This window comes from Talpa occidentalis, unplaced genomic scaffold (assembly GCF_014898055.3).
Source record: "Talpa occidentalis isolate TD23 unplaced genomic scaffold, MPIMG_talOcc4v2.1 talOcc4.2, whole genome shotgun sequence".
NCBI lineage: Eukaryota > Metazoa > Chordata > Mammalia > Eulipotyphla > Talpidae > Talpa > Talpa occidentalis.
In genome coordinates, this window is record NW_023602073.1 from 142710864 (window position 1) to 142733433 (window position 22570).

Below are 22570 nucleotides of genomic sequence, written 5' to 3' on the forward strand. Positions count from 1 at the left end.
AACACGTGGCATGGCTTAACAGTCCTGGGAAGCGCTCAGTATCTGCTGAATGGAGGAGGAGTAACCGTAGAGAGAAGCCCCAACACGCAAACTTCTTCCAAAAAGCATCACTGGGTATTCTCGCTGGCGGAGAATAACCACCACCCTGAGTGGTGGTTACCAATTAAAAAGGGGCCAGTATACTTTGGAAATGTTTCCACTAGAAGAGCTGAAAATCGGGGCTCTAAAAAAACTAATTCCAGTTACCTAACACACTGCTGTCCCAGAGCAAGCAAATATGTCGACTATAAGCGCAAAGAAAGCCCGGTCTGGAAATAGTAAAGAACATTCTGGTAGACACAGCCACGCAGCTCGAGACCCCAGCTCCCGCCTCCCGCTCACGCAACATAGCCACCCCGGCAGGCCGTGGCCCCGCACACCTGCATGCGGGTTAGTGCAGAAACCGAGACAGCCCCTTGGTCACTGCCACAGAAAGACAAAGTATAAGCAGTTTCCCTTCACAAAGCGGAGGAAGCCATAAGGAACTGTCAGAGAAAAATGAAGGACATGGCAAACCATCGTGCACCAGTCCCACCATACTCCACACGCCGGGAAGCGGTGACTGCGCCAAAAAGGCACAGCGGGTAACGCAAACCTGAATTTTAAAATATCTTTTGAATATTATGTAATACTTTTTCGCTCATTTTAATACCAACATGAATTCGAGTTAATTTTTCTTTAACTTATAATTTGAAGGTCTTTCCAAAGACTCTCACAGTTTATTTTTTACAGCCAATTTCACGAGCACCTATAGATCGTTAAACTACATTGAAAACAAAACACCAATCTACATCAGAATGAGCAAATATTTTCTTTTTCTACTTGGAAAAATTATCCCCCGATATTTTCATGCTTTTCATATAAAAAGGGCTCAAGCGGAGAGCTGAACCTGCAGCCAGCACGGAGTCCTGGCCACGGCCCAGCTCAGCTGGGTAGACACCAAGGCATCACTTCCAAATGATTCCTCCCAGTTCTGACACAAGGCAGGGTGCTGGCCCGCGGCCAGCAGATGAACAGGGCAGACATGGAGTGAGCCCACTGCCTGGGGGGAAAGGGCAGGGAAGTGGGGAGCAGAGTTGACCGTGGCCCTGCGCCCATCAAATGGCCACATTTCCACCCCCTAACATGTGACTGGGGCTTCACAGAAGTGGTGCAGTGGTCCCGGGTCCCCAGACTCACAGACTCCCTGGTCCCGGATGGGTGATCAGCCCTGGGGGGCAGGGAGGGCGGAGCAGGAAAGCAGGTGGGAATCATCAATCAAGAGCCTGAGAGACCAGAATGGAGGCTGACATCACAGTGAGCCAACAAAGGCCTTTCTTGCCTCGCCAGAACTCTCATGACCATACCTGGCTTTTTTGGCCAGAAATTCTTTTGAATTCCTCATTACAAAGGCATTAATCAAGCAAACACAAATATTATAAAAATATCTACCAAACGACCAGCCTAAGACTAGATGACAGAAAGTTAATGTGAAAATACAAGATCTGGCCCTGCACTTACAAGTTCACTATCTGGCTGTGGAAGCAAAACTCACATGAAATACTCAGAGAAGAATTAAGTGTGGGAGTGTGGGGTTTCTGCAAGGGCTGGAACAACCAAGGATCTTACTGAAGTGCAAAAAGTCAGGCTGACCTGTTTATTAGCTAAAGTTATGTTAAGACAAAGCCTCAATGTAGACTGAAAGTTTCAGGGAAACTGATAAATGTTTTCAAGGCCACAAATCTGACTTATGCACTGCATATAACTCAGTAGGAATGTCCTGCTTCTGTACTCCCTGCTGCTTTTAGAGTGCAAGGGGACCCCTGCTGAGGCAATAATACTCTGTTGCCTAATTACTCCGCCTCAGACTTTGGAGAAAGATCTCCTCTGGGCCCATGGGCATAAATAAAGAGCTTCCCTCCTCCCCTCTGAGCACTGCCTGGTTATACCTGGTTATGAGCCAACCAGCACTTAGCATGAGTCCACCACCCCTGTGACCTCCAGGGGAGGGAGGGAGAGGAGGCACAGGCCACGTGCTGCTGACCTTCAGGCGTGACCCCCAGAAAGTAGATATTATGCCCCTTCAGACAGGTTCATACCTAGGGCAGGGAACCAAACCACTGTGGTCTGCTTTTCCATCTGCAAATTAAAGGAGCTGACATACATCAGCAGTTGAATCAGGGACCAGCAAAGCACCAAGCTTCCCAGCAGTGCCTGGGAGTCCCAGTGGGCAGGGCCCTGGGCCAAACAGCCCTCTGGGCAATAGCCCCCTACCCACCTCCCCAGATTAAGCTGCTATTATAATGCCAGCACTGAGAACAGCCTAGAATACAGTGAGTTATGCATAAAAAATGGGAGGACGAATGGAGCATGAACGGCTGAAATGGAACATTAGACCATAAAGGGACCGGTCACAGTGGCTCGTTCCCTTGGCTGTCTAGTTAGGTGTCCACTGCTTGCTCGTGTTTGAGCGTGCTGCATCAGTGGGTTGAACGTGGCCTTCTTCCAGAAGGAGTTAGTGTTGGTCTCTGCAATGGCCCTGGGCTCTATGGACCCAGGCGCATTTAGACAACTTCCCCAGCTTGGAGTTTTCCAGGCCTGGCAAGGCAGCCTAAACTCAAACCCCAAACCCGACAGATTCAAGAGACTTTAAAAATCTAACAAGAAGCTTCTTCCCTTTGCCAAAGAGTGGTCTCTTCCCCACCACACCCCCAGGATAGCCCAACAAAGGAGTTCCAATTAGAGTCCCTCTGGTCTCCCTGTATGAGGGCCCCTGGGATCAGCAGCGGTCCCAGCCTTCCCAGCCTTCTGTGCTCACCTCTGACTCGGTTTTTGTTTGTTTTTTTTTTTTTAAAGATTTATTTATTTATGCATACAAGAGGTGGGGTACAGGCCAGAGGTGCAGGAGGTGAGAGTTCACCAAAGACAGAGTGGGGAGCAGAACAGGTAGATGGACTGAAATACTGTAGGGTAAGGTAAAAAGTATCAGGCTTTTCTGCCCTCCCGCCGTTAGGATGGATGACGGAACCCTGTGGTCCTGAATGCATGCCTGATGGCGGGCACCTGGAGTAGGCTGTGGGCATAGGTAGATGGGATTCACCTGGCCTAAGACTGAGCTTTTTAAAAAGGCAGCGTCACGGGACACCAGCAGAAGCAGAAGCATGAGAGAAGCAGAGAAGCAGAGAATGGGGAGAGCCCAGAGTGAAGACTTGTTGGGGGCTGGGAGGCCTGCCAGCCTCCCGGGCCCCCAGCACTCCTGCCTGCTGTGTACCCGGTAAATCCCAATAAAAGCCTGCAAAAGCCACTGAGGGCTCCAGGACTCTCTCCTCCTTTACCCCGTCTGCTCGGATCATAGAGATCCTGCTCCGTGCCATTCCTGCCGTTACAAATACACTGTTGAGGGGAGCAGTGGGCGAGTCAGGAGAGGCCTGCTGCGCCATGTAGGTAGCTCCCTGGCTGGGAATCAAACTCGTGCTGCAGTGGCTGGTGATAGCTTGATAGCGCTGTCTTTAACCCCTGCGCCACCAGGGAGGCCCCTCACTCGGTTTTAAGTGTCTCATTCTCTCAAAACTCACTCTCCTTTCTTTCTCCCCATTTCTCTCCCTCTCTTCCCTTATATTCAAGGTGATTTCTAGAATTTACCCAAGGGTTATCTGGAACTTCTCATCCTCATTTCCGGGAGGGATCCTGTAGGGTAAGTAAAGTATCAGGCTTTTCTGCCCTCCTGCCATTAGATTAAATGCATGCCTGATGGCGGACACCTGGAGTAGGGTATGGGCATGCATAGGTGGTACACTTGGGCTGAGAAACTGGGCTTATAAGGGCGGCGTCACGGGGACGCCAGTAGAGCAAAAGGAGCAGAGAAGCAGAGGCCCACGAGAGAACACTGGAGCCCAGAAAGAATAAAGACTTGCTGGGGGCTGGGAGGCCTGCCAGTCTCCCGGCACCCCAGCACCCCGGCCTGCCGTTTACTTGGTAAATCCCAATAAAAGCCTGAAAAATACACTGAGGGCTCCAGAACGCCTTTACCCCGTCTGCCTGGATCATACAGCTCCTGCCCTGTGCCTTCCTGCCGCTACAGACCCACACTCAAGCATCTAGCACCTTCAACTGTGGGTCTAAAAATCATCTGTCAGGTACCATTTAATCGTGTTACAACTTAGTCTCTCACTTTGCTCAGCTGAGCAATGCTGGGAGACCCAAACCAGGTGAGATCGGAAACCCAGAGTTGCCATGGGAACTGGCCACAGGACCAATAGGGAGCTTTGGAGAATTCCCAGACATGCGGGAAAAGGCAAAAGGAACCTGGCAGGCCTGGCAGGGCACCTCCTGTGCAGAAGAACCACCTAAACCTGATGTCCCAGCAGAAAACAAACTGCAGAGACTGACACTCCCCCCCCACCCCGCATGTAGGGTAAATAATTGTCAGGCTTTTCTGCCCTCCCGCCTTTAGGATAGATGATGGATCCCCATGGTCCTGAATGCATGCCTGAGGGCAGGCACCTGGAGTGGGGTGTGGGCATGTGTAGATGGGATTCACCTGGGCTGAGACTGTGCTTTTAAGGGCGGCGTCATGGGGACACCAGGGGAGCGAAAGAGAGAACAAGTGAGAGAGCAGAAGAGAACCAAGAGAGCAGAGGCCACAGGAGAATGCCAGAGAGCCCAGAAAGAGTGAAGATTTGCAGGGAATCTTCCCGGGAATCCTCCCGGCCCCCTAGCACCCCTGCCTGCTGTGTACCTGGTAAACATAATAAAAGCCTGAAAAAGCCATGGAGGGCTCCAGGACTCCTCCTTCACCTGTCTGCTCAACCACAGAGATCCTCACTGGCCCATCCTGCCACTACACCCCGTCACGACAAAGCCCACGAAAACAGGTTATAAAAGGGAGCACCAAGCCCTTCTTCCCACGCAGACCTCTCCCGTCTGGCCCCCTACTCCCTCACAGCGTTGTTCAATAAATCCATCTTTTCTGTTCTCCACTGTCTCTGGTGAATTCCTCCATCCCGCACCTCCCACCTCACCCCAAGAGTACACACCTTCCCCCGACAGTACACGGCCACAACCCCCAGGTGAGCCAGAGCTGCAGCCAGGAGAAAAGGCAGGGCCCTCAACTAGGAGTCCAAAGACACCAGTAACTGCAGGCAACGCAATGAGATGCTGTTTCTTTCTCCTATTATGAGAGGGTGGTCCCCAGGAAAAGGGGAGGTTCCAGGTTCCCTGCCCCACCAGCTCCTCACCCCTGCGCAGGGCAGAGGCAGTCCCCAAAGGCAGCGGCAAACTGCGGGACTCTCCTCCCGGCCTTCTCCTTTGTGTGTGGTTCTCATTTCCACTGAAGAAATTCTCTAAGGAATTGATTATAAGAAAGATAAGGCCCACATCCCAGCAGCCACTAGTCCAAAGAGCCAGGCAGCAGCTGTGTCAGAGCAGCCATGTGGCCAAGGGCGCCAGACTCGAGCCAAGAAAATGGGTTCCTGGGGAAGACAAAGGAGGCAGGGATGTTTTTATTTATTTACTTTATTGATTAGACTTTATTTTCTTAGATTGCTGTTCACTTTTGTACACTATCTGATGTCTCTTCTCAGGGGTAGTTCCCATAAATCTCCCACCACCTCAGCCCCTTGTGCTCTCCCCTCCCCCTGCCCTGCTGTGTGCCTCCGGTCCCAAAAGTTTTGTCCTTTTATTTATTTTTGACCCTTTGTTTGGTTTGTGAAGCCATCCGATATTTCTCTTTTTCCTTCTGACTTATTTCACTGAGCATAATCCCTTCCAGCTCCACCCAAGTTGCTGTGAATGGCACACATTTATCTTTGTTGATTGCTGAGTAGTATTCCATTGTGTATATGTACCACATCTTCTTGATCCAGTCATCTATTTTGGGGCATTTAGGTTGTTTCCATATCTTGGCCATTGTGAATAGTGCTGCCATAAATATAAGGGTGCAGGTTTCCTTTTGAATTAATGTTTTTGTGTCCTTTTGTAAATTCCTAGAAGTGGACTCACTGGGTCATATGGTACTCCATTTTTAGTAGTTTGAGGAACCTCACAACCGCTTTCCATAGTGGCTGTACCAGTTTGCATCCCCACCTGCATTTGTCATTGCCAGTTTTTTTTAATACAGGCCATTCTCACCGGTGTGACGTGGTATTTCACTGTGGTTTTGATTTGCATTTCCCTGATTATAAGTGATGTTGAGCATTTTTTCATATGCCCGTTGGCCATGTGCATTTCCTCTTTGGAGAACTGTCTTTTTAGTTCTTCTGCCCATGTTTTGATGGGATTGTTTGTTTTGTTTTTGTTGAGTTGTATAACCTCACAAAGTTGTTTTAAAATGACCAATGGAAGGGCCTCCCTGGTGGTGCAGGGGTTAAAATCTCAGCACTATCAAGCTATTCATCAGCCACTGCAGCATGATTTCGATCCCTGGCCAGGGAGCTACCCACATGGCGCAGCAGACCTCTCCTGTCTCATCCACTGCTCCCTGCAGCAGTGAATCCCAGTAGATCTGCCTGTTCTGCTCCCCACTCTATCTCTGATGAATCCTCTCACTCCCTGCACCTCTGACCTATACCCCAGTTCTTGTATGCATAAATAAAAATCTTTTTAAAAAAATAATAATAAAATAAGTGACCAATGCAAAGTATCAGAAATGAATAAGCATATTAAACAAAAAGACAGTGGCATATCACTTCTCAGCCTTTTGGCTAAGATCAAGTACAAAAAGACAAGTGGCAAATAAGTACACCCTCAAGCTTCTGTACAGCAAAAGAAACAGTAACCAAAACAAAGAGACACCCCACTGATTGAGAGAAAATTTTTGCACAAAACACTAATGATAAAGGACTGATCACAAAAATCTACAAAGAGCTGACGAGACTCAACAAAGTAAACAACCCAGTCAAAAAATGGGCTGAAGAGCTAAAAAGACACTTCTCCAAAGAGGAAATGCAAATGGCCAACAGGCCTATGCAAAAATGTTCAACATCGCTTGTAATCAGGGAAATGCAAACCCAAACTACAATGAGATACCATCTTACACCAGCGAGAAGGGAAAATATTAAAAAAACTAGCAAAAAACAAATGTTGGCAAGGATGTGGAGAAAAAGGAACTCTCCTACGCTGCTGGTGGGAGTGCAAACTGATCCAACCACAATGGAAAGCTGTGTGGAAGTCCCTCAATCTGCTAAAAATAGAGCTTCCATATGATCCAGCAATTCCACTCCTAGGTATCTAACCAAAGGACACCTGCACCCCTATGTTTATTGCAGCTCTATTTACAATAGATAAGCTATGGAAGCAACCCAAATGCCCAAAATAGATGACTGGATCAAGAAGATGTGGTACATATACACAGTGGAATATTACTCAGCATTCAAAAAAGATAAACACATGCAATTTGCAGCAACGTGGATGGCGCTGGAAGGGATCATGCTCAGCGAAATAAGCCAGAAAGAAAAAGAAAAATACTGGATGGTCTCACTCATAGCAGGAATTTAGAAAATCCAAATAAAGGATCAGGAAAAAGACTATAATAAAGTAAAAATCAAAATCAACAGGCAACTGTAAACCAGAGATACACTACGGGGGGGGGGTGGAGAAGGGAATAAGATCAAAACAAGGGGGGGGTGGGAATTTTACGGGGACTATAACCAAGATAAAAATGCATACATTGTACAAAAATGAAAAATGATGTAAAAAATATATATTAAAAAAAGTGCAGGGCCTCCCTGGTGGGGCAGCAGTTGAGTGCTGGGTTGCAAGGCTGCCCGCAGCCTCTGAAGTGCCGGTTCGATCCCCAGCTGCTCCCCGGCCACCGGAGAAGGGTCCCACATGGCGTGCAGACCTGTCCTGCCGCCCACTGCTCCCCTCAGCAGTGTACTTTGGTCCCTCTGCCTGCTTTGCTCCCTGCTCTGGCTCTGGTGAATTCTCTCACCCTCCCGCGCTTCTGACTGTACCCAGTGCTTGTATAAATAAATCAATAAATCTTTAAAAAAATAAAAAAAGTGCAGCCTCACACACCTCAACAGCTTTGATCACCTGCTCTGTAGCACAGAAGCCTTCCTTTCCTTAAGTGCATTCACATCACACTAGTCTTGCTGCCACAAAATTAATGTTGCACTACAATTCCAATTAAAATTCACACTGAGGCCCACCTCTCAACACCACACACTCAAGTCGATAAATACAAGGAAAACAGAATGTGGAAGAAAATATGCCATTTCCTTACTTACTGAACTGTCAATTTTTGACTCCCCAGTTGCTGAGAACGTCAACAATCCTCCATCTGCCAGGACGCAGCCCCGTTGCCACGTACAGCTGGGGCCTCACATGTTGCCGGGTCATGAAGAAGGCCACCCAGAACCCCACCACTCTAGGCAGCCACTTCCCAGCTACAGAGGGTCTGTGCTAAATTTCAGATCAAATGGGCATCAAGGTTCACCGCTGTCTGCTGATTCTGAGCAGTCATGCTCAATGAAATAAGCCAGAAAGAAAGGCAGCTGTAAGTCTCCTAAGAACCAGGGAGACCCACCGCACTGGGCAGGGGGTTGGGGGGGTAAAAGACAGGCTGAGGGACCATCCCAGGGACGCTGGTGTCAAATGACTGGGAGAGGCACAGGTTGTTTCTTTTTAATGAAATTATCTGATTAAACATAGATGAAGTCATTTTAAACAAATTTTTGCACAGTTTAAGGCACATGGGTATATGCAATTATGCTACATACATACACAAATATTTTATATATCATTACTCTAGGAAGTATCTTTTTTTTAAAGAGTTATTTATTTATACATACAAGAACTGGAGTGTAGGCCAGAGGTGAGGGGAATGAGAGGATTCACCAGAGACAGAGTGGGGAACAGAACAGGCAGATCTACTGAAATACACTGCTGAGGGGAGCGGCGGGCGAGACAGGAGAGGTCTGCTGCACCATGTGGGTCAGTCAGCTCCCTGGCCAAGAACAAACTCCTGCTGCAGTAGTTGGCAAATAGCATAACAGAGCTGACACTTTAACCCCTGCGCCACCAGGGAGGCCTCAACGTTTCTTTTAAATGTGTTAGTACCAAACTCTCTATTATCATCTCCCCAGACACTCTGAGATGGAACTAAAATAGAGAGTTTCATCATAAACACTAATGCAGTTTACATGTAGATTTAATAGTGTCTTTAGAAAGTTTCAGTTAGATTGGGCCTCCCCTGGTGGCGCAGCGGCTGAGCGCTGGGCTGCGAAGCTGCGCTTAGCCACTGCAGCACTGGTTCAATCCCCGGCCGCCAGTGAGGGTTCCACATGGCGCCACAGACCGCTCCTGCCGCACCCGCTGCTCCCCTCAGCAGTGTATTTCATCAGTCTGGCTGTTCTGCTCCCCGCTCTGTCTCTGGTGAATTCTCTCACCCTCCCGCACTTCTGACCGTACCCAGTGCTTGTATTAATAAATGAATTAATTAATTGAAAAAAAAAAGTTTCAGCTAGATGGTAGAAAACAGACAAAATTTAAATCTGAACAATTACCAATTGTTCTACATTAACAAAACCATGCCCCCCCATAAAGGAAGATTAACCTCCCCGATGCAGCTCCCACACAGAGACAGAGACCAATGTCTCAATCTCCAAACACCACTCACACCCCACGCAGAAAGGCCACCCAAAAGTATTTGTTCACTTAGATGTTCAAAGGGAAAAACTGAAGACCGATCACTAAGAAAACAAAGTAATAAAACAGGTAAAATGATTAAGAAGAATAAACTCACTACTTTCAGAGCAACTGTGCGTCTAAACCCAAGATATGAAAATGTTCTCAAATTAAATCAGACAAAAAGTGTTATCAAAGTAACATTTCATTTTTCCCTAGGAAAGAGCTAAGCACATGCTGATTGCATTTCAATCAAATCATTGCACACAAGCATAAACACCATCTTTTAGTTCTAATAATAAAAACATCTTTCAGAAGGCACTGGATCATTTACATTTAAAAGAAGGGGCCAAGATAAACATTCTTATTCTACATTTCTTTCTAAATGCTCCAAAATGTACAATATCAAAACAACTAGACCCGACAGGGCAAAGGTCGGGTCTAGATGTGGTTCCTTTTCTAGGAAGCTTTCCGCAGGAGTCAACGGGGCGCCCGGCCTGGACACCTTCTAGAGTCTCACAGGCGCTGTAGATGCAGCCCTGCTTTGCCCAGTGCTTCATCCAAAGCGGGATGGTGAGCTCACCTGGTTGACAACCAAGGCATCAGGGTCCTACAGCTGACACTCCAGCCCGTGCTGGTGATTCAGGATTCGCACAGCAGTAGGGAGGCCCCACAGACGCCGAGAGGGTGTGGGGTGGTCCCACAGGCCCCAGGCCGAAGGGAGTGGAGAAAGGAACAGGAATGAGACAACAGGGGTTGAGATGGCCCAGAAAGACCACTACTGCCAGAGAAAAGAAGGAGGGGTGTTTCTGGTACCCACATACCTGGGACAGTGGCAGGAAGAAGTGAGTCGTTTCAGGAAATCTGCCTCACTGACGTGAACTCTCCAGGGCCCGAGAAGTGTCCCAAGATCTGATTCTTAAAACCCAGAGTAGACAGCAGTCTCGAAAAGTCAGAAGTTACTCTCCAGGCCACCAGGGAAGCAGAGACTCAGCACAAGCCCCAGTGGGCAGCGGCAGAGCACAGGGAAGGGCAGGCGACCAGCAGAAGAGTCCCCAGTTACTCCATACTCCACGTGACTGCTCAGTGCCCTCAAGCAGTAGTTCTGAAGAAGGATGTCATAAGCAGTATCACCCAGACTGGTCCCCAAAAAGTGGCTTTTACCACACAGAACACTGCAGTGCCTGCTCCATGCTCTTCAAGGTCTGTGAAGAAACATCACCCCCTGGCTTCCCAACAGAAGGGCCGTGACAGGTGATGCTCAAGCCAGTGACAGACCAGGCAAAAGGACATCTACAGAGCCTGAGCGTGCAGCACCTGCGCAGAGGAGACAGCGCTGCTTTTCCCCCACCCATGCCCAGTTATTGAGAGAGAGAGCTGTGTTCCCGAAGGGGGTCCGACGGCTGGGGCTGTGGCAACTGATTTCCTGTTTCCTGCCCAATCGTGAGCAAAGAGCAGTGGAACCAGTCATTAGTGGGGTCCCAGTTACCCTTCAGTGTCCATTGCTCAGGACGTGACTATCCGCTCCAGCCTGGCGAGCATGTGATGCCCTCCCGTCCTCACCACTTTTCCCGAAGGACGGGTCTTTGCAGGTCACGGGGTCACAGACTTCCTCTGCATTACCTCTGCATCCACAACAGAACCACAAACAATAGTTCATGAATGTGCTAGCAGCTACTGCTTCTCTAAGGTTCCCCAAATGCCCTCGTTCTGCTTGCTCCACAGGAATTCCCATAAGGCACATTTCCTGGTACCCCATTAGTTACTCAGGAAAGTAAAAGCACTTGCCGCTGAAGTGGCTGCGAAGAATCCATCAGGGCAGTGACACGGAGCTGCAGAGGGACTGAGGAAAAAACTAAAGTCACAAGCCTGAGTACCCAGACAGCCTGGCTTGTAAGTCAGGCCAGGGAATCCCAGTGGGCTACAGAGGGACTGGAGCCTGCAGTGTCATTTATAAGAAAAATACAGCTTTGGTCATTCAAACAACCGAAATATCGTTCTCACACACATCTGGTCCTCCTCCACAGTTCCTGGCGCACCACTTACTCCCCAAACCAAATCCCAGAGAATTTTCCAAGTGTAGGGCAGGGTAAGGTGTCTTTTGTTACATGAATGAGGTGACTTCCTGAAAGCACCCAGGATCAGGCTGGTTGGGGGGAAGTGACAGCAACCAGTATGATTAGAGGGTTGGAACTTTTTGTCCCACCCCACTGACCTCCAAGGAGAAAAGAGGGACATCTGACTTAGTGATCACGTGTGATCAACAATGGCTGAACAGTCTCCTTGCTGCTATAAAACAGAAAGAATAAAAAATCACCCTTATTTACAAATAACATTTCCCATCTGGACAACCCAACAGAAATTGAATGGAATTAGTACTACTGAGAGAGTTCAGGAAAATGGGAAAATGCAACACACAAGAATAAATTCAGGATGGTGGATGAGTCTGTGTGTTTACCTACACCCTCTCCCAAACTCCCCACACAAATGGCCAGACAACTATAAAAATATTTAAAAAAAAAAAAGTCTACAGAAAACAGACAGCTACCAATGATGAGCCCATGAGGAATTTCTGAAAGGTATGGAGCAGATGGCATGAGACTGATAGAAAAGTACCCAAGGACCTGCAGTCAGACAGAGGCAGGCACCCTCAGCCACAGGGGGTTGCGCAGAGAGCTGTCCACCTGGGCCAGGACGGACGCAGGAGCGGAACTGGCAGGCCCTCCTGCCCGCCACCCCAGGCAAGGGAGCGACTCTAGCTAACTCGGAAGGGCCACAGCACCAGGCTGAGTGGAAGGGGTGCAGGTCAGCCTGCAAAGGTGTGAAATTCTCTAAAGATCTGGAAGACTCACAGCCAACCAGATGGTACACAGCGGCCCAAGTACAAATACCCTTTTCCGGAACGCTCTTGGGGCCTCCCCTCCCCAATCTCGGTCTAAAATGCTTGAGGAGCCTGCCTTTGCTCACCTGGGTAAACCAGGCTCATTTCTCTCATCGTTTAGTTGCATTGGTTTTCTGCCTATGTGACGTGCTGCCACACCAGCCTGGCTGTAAGGTCATTGAGGGACAGGATCCCCCTAGCTCTTTGTTCTCAGACATGCCAATGATTGATAACAATGAAAACAGGAACGGAAATACCAATTTTTCCCCAGAGTGACCACTAAGTCTTGTACAAATTAGTTTCGGCACCGCACACACTTCCGTCTCAGAGACTAGTGTGATCTAGTCAGTCACCGGCTCCTCCTGAAGACGGTCTTCAGGTCAGTTCTTCCACTGCCAACAGGGCAGGAGTCCCTCCAGGGCCTGTCCCCACCTCACGAGCAGGTCCCACCAAATCAGAGCAGCCTCAGCACACACCCCAATTATCTGCATCTACACGTCTAGGCTTAACGCTGACGTGGCTCATCATTAACATGATGGCCCCCGCAGGCTGCTCCAGGGGTCTCAGCGAGGCGTGGGGGGGGGGGGAGGACGGCAGCAGCACAGCCACAGACACGCCCCACGGGGTGTGTTGGAACCGTCTTCATCACTAGGCGAGGCGCATCTGCAAACAGCAGCAAAACTCAACTCCAGTATTTGGATGGTCCATTCGAAAGAAACCCCCCAGAAAGATAAAACTGCAGGACAGTGTTTTTTGCCTCTTTACTTTAAAGAGTCCCAAACTGGAAGCCACCCAACACACAACAGCCAAACCCTGAAGTGTACGATGGCTTATGATGGATGGAACATCAGACTGTCTTCAAAAAAGTAGAATTACCGCAGTGCTCTTGACAGGTGAATGAATAAACAGACTACGCGACACACACACAACGGGACATCGCTCAGCCTTACAAAGGAAGGAAACTCAGAGTACGGATGAGCCCCAAGACACAACACGGAATGAAATAAGCCGGTCACTAGAGGGCGAGTTCTGTGTGATTTTACCTATATGAGGCACCTAGAGTAGCGACACCCGAGAGGACAGAGTGGGAAGGTGGGGGTCAGGGGCCAGGAAAGTGGGGTGTGGAACTGCTGTTTAAGAGGCACAGAGTTTCAGTTCAAGAAAACAAAAAATTTGGAGATAATGGCTGCAAAACCACCTACGTGTCCTTAATGCCGCCAAACTGCACAATTTCAATTTAAAATGGTTAAAACCATAAATTTGCTATACATATTTTACCACAACTTTTTCCAAAAAAGTATAATTAGGAAGACCATAGAGAAACATGAAAAATGCTTATGCTGTATGAAACTTTTAAAAGCCTACAAGTGTTTGTAGTCATTATTAAAACCACAGAAAAATTTATAGGAGAGGCCTCCCCGGTGGCGCGGTGGATTAAGCGCAGCGCTGTGAGGGTGTCCGCAGCCTCTGCAGCACCGGTTCCATTCCCCGCCAGCCCGGGAGATTCCCATATGGCGTGGCAGACCTCTCCTGGCTCGCCTGCAGCTCCCCTCAGCAGTGTGTTTCAATCAGCCTACCTGTTCTGCTCCCCACTCTGTCCCTGGTGAATTCTCTCACCCTCCCGTGCCTCTGGCCTGTACCCCAGTGCTTGTATAAATAAATAATAAATAAATCTTAAAAAAATTTATGTGAGAAAAGAATTCTGGAAACTGCTGTGCCTAAGAGTTAGAACCCAGTGGGGAGCAGCGGGGACTCCCATTCATGAGGGCACCGTGCTGCCCCCTCTGAAGAGTGAACTCGCTTCACAGGCTGAAGGACGGTTCCCCATGCGGCCGACAACCTTCTGTGATGTTGTGAGGCCAGTCTGAGTTGGCCGGTCACTCCTGCTTTTCTGCTTCCACTTTATTGCTTCCAACTTGTGGTTCTGAAGGCACCGAATCTCCCCAGCCCTCAGAGCTCCCTGGCGCTGCATTTCTGATGAGAGAGGTCAAGCATCCTACGTAAGACAGGACATTCCACAGGCATCCCCCACGGCAGGGGGAAAGAGGCCCAGGGAAGAAGAAAGAGGTCACACGGGACAAAGGGCTTCCCACCACCTCATGCAGCACCCCCACTTCCATCCACCAGCAGGGCTCTTTCAGCTCTGTTTTAGAATACCACTTGGCTTCTAAGTGCGGTAAAGCAGAACGCTCCTATCCTTCTGAAGGCAGGAAATGCAGCTGAGTCAGGGTCGTGTCCTCTGCGGGCAACGTTCGGGGACTCCTTGCGCCCTTCCCCTCAAGTAGTGTGTCCACTTCCACACAATTCACACGCACCGAGGAGGGGAAACTGAGTGTTAAATCGAATGCACAAGTAAGTAAAAGGGCACATGGCAGGGCCGGACGTCTGCGACAACACACCAGCACGTGCCCAAAGGCCCCCCCCACCCCGTTCTGGGAGCACCAGTTCCCAGAATCTGCAGCTGCTCCTCCTTCACCTTGCAATCAGGTGAGAGTTTCAAATCTCCTCAGATCCTGGCACACAGGTTGACAATACACCCAGGGATTCGATCCCAATGCAACTTGATTTCACAGAGAGTCTCAACTTCACACAGGGGACCAAGTTCAAGCAACCAAAAGAGGAGCAACCACTTTTCAGAGTCTGAGAAGTCAGTGGAGGATGCATGTGCCAGGGACCCCAGGAGTCCGGCCAGAAGATGATAACGAGAGAGGAAAGTCCACGGGCACCCCCTGATTTAAGTGAACGTGATTTGGATGGAGTCAAATATACCAACTAAATCTTTTTAGGAAAAGATTTACAAAAGGCGTCCTTCTGACAGCAAGTTTTCCCTGTGCATTTAAAACAAAAATTCAATGGAAACTATTTTATTTATACTCAGCTTTGCAAGAATGCAAACCCAAGTTATCCTGCTTAATTAAACTTGAGCCACAAGTCCTCGGAGCTCAAGCAAAAGTGATATGAAAGTAGGTTGTAGTTTACTTTACTAAAAAAGAAATTTAACTTTAGAGTTAATTCCAGAATTTCTGGGGCAGTCCAATCCTCACAGCACTGGATCTCTTGCTGGCACTGGTGGGGGCAGCAATGGGCTTTTTTCATTTTGTTACTTTGTTTTGCTTCAATCTTTAATGCAAAGCTTGGGAGTTCTCACATCCAAGGGTCCCTTCCCATGTAGGAGCCACTGGGGGAATGCCCTCAGCACCGCTGTCAGTGGCCTCTTCTGCTGCAGGGATGGCCCTTCTGCTAAATGTCAACAGCCTCCCATCCCCCGCAATCACCGTGGGAATCACCACTTTCTACCTCACTCATCAGGTCACCCCTGAAAACATGGTCCCTCTCTAGACTTGGGTCATAATATGGAAAATACAGGTGTGGACCAAGGAGCAGGGGGTGCTGGTCTATGCTGAGGGTGAAGCCAAGAGAGAGGAGAGCGAAGGCCCACTGAGGTAGTGGCTCCCATCCCTGGGTCCTGGCCCTGGTCTGTGGCCCAGCTGCACCCCTGCTGGGAGTGCAGCAGACACCCCAGAACGCTTCCAATAAATTCCCTTTGGTGTCTCTCATCAGCTAGGGCTCTTTCACTTGGAGCTAAGAATTCCCTAAGAGAAGAACTCTGGTCCTTTCCAAGGGTTGCTTCGAAAGAGTACAGACAGACCTCGAGAGAGGCGCCAGAGGACCCACATCTGTGCCAAGGGGTTAGCAGGGTGACTCCAGCCACAGGTGGGTCCCGGCCACCACAGCACCGCTGCTCTCATCAGCCCACTGGTCACGCCAGGCTACAGCGGCACTAGCACCCTTACTTCACTCCAGGGCTTTAAAGCTCAAGCGAGGCAGAGCCATGGTTAGGGTGCCCCCAAAAACCACTGCCCCTGGACAGTAAGAGCAGCAACTTGAACCCAGGAATGGGGGCACCGCACCTCCATTTTACCGTCATCTCCCAAATGGAAAGGAAGCAAATCCAAGCTGAAAACCCAACAGGACATCACATTTGCCAGAGCGTGCTGGTCATTTCTGAACATGTCCAGACACAGGGAGGATGCAGTCACTGTCTTCAAGTACGTAAAAGCACTTGGTTGGGACGTGACCCACCATGAGGGTCCTGTGATAGTGCAAATGTGTCGGTGCCACGGGACTGTGTACTTTTTATATAGAGTTAAAAGGGTAAAATGGGTCATGCATATTTTAGCACAGTCTTTAAAACAATTTTTAAAATGATACATTAGAAGAATGACAGAGGCAGACTGAACCCCTCAGCAGCAGACACCATGCAGTGTCACAAGTGACAGCCACGTAAATAACATGTTCATAGGCAAAGCAGCGCAGACCCGGGTGGGCTAGAGGGGTTGGTGTGATGGGCAGGACAGAGCTGTGGCTTTTGGGGGGCTAGGGGTGGGAGCTGTTGAACCCAAGCAGCTGTCTCCTGAAATGAGTAATAATGAAAATTCATTCCACACGGACTATCCCCCCACCCCCCACCTCCTAACACCAGTCAGCATGGTCATAGCGTTCCTAATTCCTAAGCATCTCAACATAAACTCCTCAGAAGTCACTGCTGGTTTCCTATCAGCCACAAACAGATGGCGACCCAGAAGAGTCCTGTTCCCTCTCTGCCAACTCGGCGGGAGGCTCACCTGCCGCCACCTGAAACACGGATCCCTCCTACCTGCACACAGAAGGCTCCCAAACACAACTAAAACCCTGCCCAGACGCCCACTGATCAGCATCCTGAAAGGCCTGGGGGGAAGTCTCATTACAACTGCACTAATTAATAAACGTAGGGAGGACTGCATCACGTCCTGATATAATTACAGGAATTCTGCAGCTTCCACCGCTGTTCCACACTAAGGTTCGGGCAGGTTCCCTGCCTGATTACACTGGGATGGAATCCAGTTCTGCTAATAGATCCGTATGTACGAGAATCAGGGCACATCTTTGATATCAAACTTGGAGAAAAACCTTTGGAGCGGCTAAAAGTTGCATTTCAGACACATGAATACATCCTTGTTTATAAAGAAACCATCGCTCCTGATTTTATAGGCCCAAGATATATTTCTTGGCTGCAATTTTTTGATTTAGTGACCAAACTCTAAGACAATGACAAATTGCTTACAAACTACACCTAAGTTAGAAAACATGAATGAGGTGCGTGTGTGTGCGCCTGTGACTGTGTGTGCACACGCATGTGTGTGCGTGTGTGTGTGCAGAAGAAACGGATCTACATCATTTACTCCACTGGACTCATAGCAGAGCTGTTCTGTGCTTTCTGTGCACACCTGCTCATGGCGCAGCCCTGCCCCAGGCTTCCTCTCCTATTCAGGAAATCAAACTTAACCCTTTGGAACGTTAAGCCATGGTTTTCTTCAGCCAGGGACGCAAGAGCTTGCTCTTCTCCTGCCGTACCCACTATGTAAACCCCTCATTGGCTCTGCTCGTGCAATAAAAACAAAAACCCTTCAACATGAGTTACAAGGTTCAGCAGGAAAAGGGATCTCTCTCACCAAGCCTCTGCATTTCCCTGGGGAAGCTATTGTCTGACCCGCTCACTAGACCCAAGTCCACCCTTAGACCATGTGCTGCTTCTTCATGGAATGACTCCCTCCATCCATCCATCCATCCATCCACCCACCTGACAGCTACTTCATCCGTTAGCAAGTCTTGTCTCTGGGTACATGTAATCCCAAATGAAAACACCTTAAGCAAGACACAGAAATTTATTTCACATGAGAAGTCCATGGGCAGGTTGGGGGCTGGGCTCCGTGAAGTTTTCTGTTTTGGTCCTTGGCTCTGCCCTCTCACCTGCACTGGCTTCAGGCTCAGACGGCAGCAAGGTGGCCATAACAGCCCAGGCGCCACATCCAGACATCACAATTTTCAGAGGAAAAGGACTATCTTCTCTAGTGTTGTCATTTTAAGGTTGAGAAGTTTCCCAGCACCTCCTGGCAGTTTGCCCCTCACGTGCATTGGCCAGAAGCAGGTTTCCTACTTACCCTCCACAATCATCTCTACAAAGGAGGCTGGCATGACTGGCTGAACTGAATCAGGACTCGTCCCTGTACTGGGGATGGATCACCTTCCCCACAGTCGTATGGGAGCTGAAAAGAGATCTGAACAAAATCCCAATTCCATTAAGAAGGAAGAAGGGAAGAAAGGATATTAGATATGCAATCAACAGAGTCTGCTAATCACCCATCTGGGATAGATGCTCTGATTGCCAACGCTGTCTGAGGCTGCCAGGAGAAAAACTCCACCAGCCTTGCACAAGGTGCAGCTATAAAACCAGCAGGGACCACTCGAGGGGCAGGATGTGGGGCTCAGCATCTGCGAGTGCAGACTCAAGTCCCCAGACTCCGGCTCAGGGGGCCCACGCTCAAACCCCGGGCCCGGTGGTCTCGTAAAATAAGAAAATAAAGCAGGCCCTCGAATAACGTCATTTCCTTCAGAATCACGTCGCTACCCAACCTCCCCTGCCAAGGGTGAAGGCAATGGTGCCACTCAAGCACCTGCTTCCTTACACCCCCTCCCGCTTTAAGTGGCAGCTTCAGGCCACACTGTGAGCTGAGCACTTACTGCGCATGCCTAGCCTCCAGGCAAGGCCGCCGTGAAGGCAGAGTAAAATGGCACATGTGAGAAAATGCCTTGCAAACTGCACATGTAAGCAAGGATTAGTACCTGCAATGGAAAAAGTCACAAGCCACCAAGAAAAACTCCAAAAGTCTGACTCGTACCTGGTCAAACTGAAGCAGGTACCAGCTACAAAAAGACACTTGCATTAACAACCGTATTTCTATTGCCTGGTTTGTCATCTGCTGGCAGACTGACACTCCAGTGCGATCGAGGCCGCTCTCCTGGCAGGACGGGACAGTGACCAGAGACACGGCAGCACAGGTCTGCAGACACCCAGCTTGGAGGGCACCCTCCTCGGCATCGCCCCACCCTATCTTCTCTGGAAAGCAGGGTGGTGGTTTTACAAAGCCATCAGAGGCCAAGAAAGTCTTGAAGTGTTTTAGTTAGAAGAGGGGAGACTGACTGAATGCACCATCAGAAGCAACCGGTCGCCCCTCGGAACGCTCAGTGTAGTTCACGCTGGCGAGGTGAGGAGGGGGGCCTGCAGGGTAAGAGCAGGGCTGCAGCGGGCGCATCCGCACCCGGCAGCACAGGCCTGGGGCCACAGACTCTGCTTCTGTCCTGCCCACTTCCTGTCTCCCACCATAGCGCCACCATCAGTCTCCACGTAAAGGCCAAGAAACCACTGAGATCCTCAAACCCGCCTCGTGAGAAAGATATGCACCACGAGCATCTCTTCCCACTGGACACTGCACACTTCGTCCACACGCTCAAGTGGGAAGACTGGCCATCTGAGCGCCAAGACTCTGGCGGGCCCAGGGGCGCTGTTCTGGGCCTGCTCTGATGTCTAGGAACATCAAAAGCATCCTCACGGGGAAGGCCTGTTCTCCTAGACCTAAAACCAGCAACATCTCGTGGCTTGTCCACTCTGGTCCTGGCAGTCGAAGAACAAGGTGGCAGAGAGAGCACAGGGGCACAGTGGGCAACTCCAGTGACTGTTTAAGGGAAGCAGAAACTGGCCGTCCTGATCACTGGCGGCAAGGTAAGGGCCAGGGTGCCAGGGCCCCGCACGCAGACAGCGCCTCCGCGACACACCCGGCCCAGGGGCAAACGTGCCGGAAAAGACCAATGACAGAAAAAATGATACAATTCCTAGGAACCTAACAGTGACCACTGAGGACAAAGACTGGTGTGTACGTGGGAATGCTAGATGCAGTTCTCTGTCAGGCAAAGATGGTCCCGTCAGTCAACACCAAAGCTGAACTTCAAGGAAGCGTCTTCCATGTTGAACCTCCGCGTGTGGAAGGACCCACGCCGCCAGGCCCACACAGATGCCGCGTCCCGAGCACCGCGGCCCTCTGCAGAGTGTGTCGCCATTCACGGCGCAGTCTCTTTTAAAACCACCCAGTTAACGCAAAGGATGTCAACAAAAACACTGGGGAAATGCGCATGGAGTCTAGAGCTTAGAGTTAATGCACCCGCATTAATTTCCGGAGTCACCAGGAGAGCAGTGGAGCGAAGGCCTCTGGGAACTCTCTGTACTATCTGCATACATTGTAAACCCCAAAGCATTCCAAAATAAAAAAGCACATTTTAAAAAGTGTAAAACCCCACCCCGTCAGCTTTCAAAGACAGAGAGCAAAAGTAAAGGGGGGGGGGGGAACACCATGGGAAAAAGACTTTGCAAGCAAACCATCAAAGTAGAAACTATGCAGAAAAGATTGACAGACGTGACCACACAGAAAATATCAACGTTTGTACATCAAAATATGTCAGGAACAGAGCTGAGAGCTGAAAGGCAACTAACAAACTGGGGGATGCTGGAACATACACACAGGGGGTTAATAGCCATTTGTACTTAACCTTTTATTAAAAAAAAAACAAAAAAGCCTCTGTCTGCAGGTCTGCTGCAAGCACTGTCAGGAAATTCAGCCTGTGACACGTCCCCACTTGTATTCAGGCTCCCATGGCCACAGGTTCCCCGTTCCATTCCTTGTCCCCAGTCCCCCTGCCAGGGAGTCCTCCTAAGAAAGCAGCTGCCCCCAGAAGAGCTAACTTCTAAGCACCGTCTCCTTCTAGAACCTCAAACTCTTCCCTCTTTACAGGCCCAGTATATGAAAATTAGCTCCCTGGTGCCCACATCAATGAAGCAGGTCAAGCCACAAGCAGAGTGGGGGGCCTGAGGAGAGACCCACACGTGCAAAGCCCTTGAGGGTCACACTGGGTCTCAGCTGCAGCACCCTCCAGTCAAGGGGCCAGGGAAAAGGAACACAACAGCAACCACCCAGGGAGGCAGGCACCTCCCACCTGGAGGGAGGACTTACTGGGATTTCTAGGGACCCACATAGTCCCCCCACACCCCTAAAAAGCATCTTTTGAAGTAACTCAACTAGCAGCTTATGTGAGAACTAACCCACCTTAGGGAATTTTTGGTTCTGGCTGTGCCTCAGTTTTTAAAATTTGAAGGAGGCCAGAGAATTTGAAGAAAGACTATCCTTCTTTCAAGATGTCCCTGCAAACATCCAGTTTATATTGTCAGAATTAGAATCACATTAGTCATGTTACATTCAAAATTAAGAAGCAAAAAGTGGTAAATCTCATGCAACAGTAAGGAAGTGAAGAAACAATGACTTTTGACTCAGAACAGAGGGTGAGAGCATGAGCGAAACCTCAGGACCAGGAACTCACTAGTGCAAGCCCACCTGCTGGTGGGTCACCCCCTTCTCCCTGCAGGCCCCCACGGGGTGCTCATCAGGAGTCTTCTCCATTAGAACACGGTTCACTTCTCAAAAGAACATAACGTGGTAAAAGAATGGAAGGTCAGGTAGACATAAAACAAAGAGAAGGGAATCAAACCGAATCTTACCTTCTAGAAGCACATTCATGATCTAATTTGTGAATGATTCCTGACTCCCCAGGATGCCTCCTCCTTCAGACATCTCACCTTGGATCCACTTTACCGCTCATTAGCACCAAAGGAGGTTCAACTCAAGCCACTCTGCTAGTCGTTAACAATCCAGTAAAAGGTTTGGTGATAACTAAGCAAAATTAAAAGGCTGGAGTAATTGGCTTAAGCTGACCTCCAGAGATTAATAGTCTCTCCCATGAGACGGGGGCTCACCCGACCATCTCTCACACAAAGTCCTGGCGGTCTTGAACACACCAGCGGGACATGAGAGAGAGAGAGAAATTCACCATCTGAACATGGGAAAAGGCTGTCAAGGATTCCACTGCGATGGCCTGGGAGACCAGCTACTGCAAAACACAGAAAGCTAAGAAAGGGAAGGAAAGGCAGTGGGGTTAGCCCAAGGCTCTCCGAGATAGAAAACAAGGCCATTTCTGAGTCATGAGGCCAACCTTGAGACTTCTCTACATATTTACAGTAAACTGTTAAAATCACGGGCAGCTGATCTCGAAGCAGCCCGAAGAGCACCGCCACAGAGACTTCCACGCAGACGTCTGCAAAGAAAAGCATGTTGAGACGAG

General features: G+C 49.4%; 1 protein-coding gene across 6 annotated transcripts in view; it reads right to left on the reverse strand.

Moving 5' to 3' along the window:
• Window positions 1–22570, reverse strand: part of TULP4 (TUB like protein 4) — a 158192-nt gene that overhangs the window by 118742 nt on the left and 16880 nt on the right. Inside the window, exon 1 of one of the 6 annotated variants that reach the window (XM_054697928.1) lies at window positions 1219–1413. The exons of the other annotated variants lie outside the window; for them this stretch is intronic. The gene's annotated coding sequence lies outside the window, so the exon portion shown is untranslated. Of the gene's footprint in view, window positions 1–1218; window positions 1414–22570 lie in introns of those variants that run through there. 6 annotated transcript variants of the gene reach the window in all.